The 2,079-nt window shown below is 43.1% G+C and overlaps 1 non-coding gene across 1 annotated transcript; it reads right to left on the reverse strand.

Moving 5' to 3' along the window:
• Window positions 1-758: 758 nt before the first annotated feature.
• Window positions 759-830, reverse strand: TRNAP-UGG (transfer RNA proline (anticodon UGG)). The gene has a single exon. It is a non-coding gene; the product is annotated as a tRNA-Pro (tRNA).
• Window positions 831-2,079: the final 1,249 nt, after the last annotated feature.

Genomic DNA, 2,079 nt, shown 5'->3' on the forward strand with positions numbered 1-2,079 from the left:
GGGCTATCACCAGCAGGAGAGTGAATTTGTGTGGGGGGGTGGAGGGTGAGAAAACCTGGATTTGTGCTGGAAATGGCCCACCTGATGATCACTTTAGATAAGCTATTACCAGCAGGACAGTGGGGTGGGAGGAGGTATTGTTTCATATTCTCTGTGTATATATAAAGTCTGCTGCAGTTTCCAGGATATGCATCTGATGAAGTGAGCTGTAGCTCACGAAAGCTTATGCTCTAATAAATTGGTTAGTCTCTAAGGTGCCACAAGTACTCCTTTTCTTTTTGCGAATACAGACTAACACGGCTGTTACTCTGAAACCTGTCCTCTAACAGTGGCCACCACCAGGTGCTTCAGAAGGAATGAACAGAACGGACAATCATGTGGCCTCAGTCTATTTCACAATCCGCTGCTCCCCTTTGTGTCAGAACTAGCTAGCGGTGGCAAAGGGCCAGCAACTGAGAGAAACAGGATCTTGCAAGGCACCAGGAAACTCAACCAGGAGAACAAACAGCTGCTCCTTTCTCAGACAGGGCTTGAAACCCCAGTCTCTTTTAGCTGTGTGTAGGCTGGGAAGATTTAGCTTTTTAAAAAACCCCAAATCAAGGCTCATGTAACTTTCACTGAACAGAAACACTGCTCCTGGGTTGCCACCATCAGCCCACTAGGTTTTTTGGTAATAGGGATTGTTGAAAGCTGAGCTGATCAGTTAGAGTATAACAAAAGAGAAAATGTTCTAAAGACCAGGATTTTTTTTTAAAAGAGGGCTCGTCCGGGATTTGAACCCGGGACCTCTCGCACCCAAAGCGAGAATCATACCCCTAGACCAACGAGCCAGCTGAATAACAATTTTCACTGGACGCTTCTTGTCTCTTTCTACTGTTGTAGTTTTCTTGATTTTAAATTGCAAGAGTGATAAGGTGGTTGAAGTAGTCTCTTTTATTGGATCAACTTCTGTTGGTGAAGGACTTGAAAAAGAGTTCAGTGGAGCTCAAGAGCTTGTCTATTCACCAACAGAAGTTGGTCCAATAAAAGGTATTATCTCACACACCTTGTCTCTCTCTTACTTGTGACTTTAGTTGCCTCTTTTCCTTGTTAAGGGTAAGAGAAAGCTCACCTTTCTCCTGCCATTTATTTCTTTTTGCCTAATTGGCTCCATTCTACGTGGACAAGAGCTACCAGTACACTATTCTAGCCTGCCATTTTTTGAAGTCAAATGACAGTAAATTTGCTTCTTCCACAAGTCTACTAGTTACAATATTGTCTATCTATCTAATCCACTCCTCCTTCACCCCAACAAAACAAAACAAACAAAAAGAAAATTCTTTATGTGGAGTTCAATTTGAAATGGCAAGGACATCATTCTCCTTTTACTGATAGGCAGATAGATAGGTAGAAAAGAAACTTGCAGTATACATATATAAAAACTACAGGACCTTCACTTCTCAGGCTTCAGGGCATAAACTCCCCAGAATGTGTCGCCTCCTCAATTGTCCATAGAGTTTTTCCTCTAATTTGTTTGGGGATTTAAAAGGTTGCAAACACAGAAGTCTCAGTCTTCCAGATTCCACAGAGAGAAGCCAGCAAAACGCCACGTGGACTCTCAATAATGAAGAGGTCTTCTTGTTCCCTGAGGCTGCCCCCTAGAACCGGGGGCCTAAGTCACCCTGCTGGGAACTTTCAGGTCACCTGGGACCCAATTCATACCTCAAGCAGACATTACTCAAACACATGGCCGTTGATGTCAACCATCAGAGGATTTCCAACAGAGCATAAAATATACTAGGATGCCTGACACTTAAAAAAACCCAAACAAACAAACAAAAAACACAACAGGTCACATTAAACCTTTCAGTCACACTGAGCTGGGTCTAGTCCAATAAAGTGAACTGTAGAAAGAATCTCTCAGCTATGGATAGCATAACATGGTAACGATCAGGGCAACTTGCCAGCAGACAGTTACTTGAGCCCATTGCTTACATCTGTGCTTATCTGTAAGCACAGGAAGGGAGGGTGACATAAGACGAGGGATCTACGTAATAACAACAATAATAGAAGACGTGGAGGGGGTAGAGAAGAAAGTGT

The sequence above is a fragment of the Lepidochelys kempii genome, chromosome 14 (genome assembly GCF_965140285.1).
Source record: "Lepidochelys kempii isolate rLepKem1 chromosome 14, rLepKem1.hap1, whole genome shotgun sequence".
Lineage (NCBI taxonomy): Eukaryota > Metazoa > Chordata > Testudines > Cheloniidae > Lepidochelys > Lepidochelys kempii.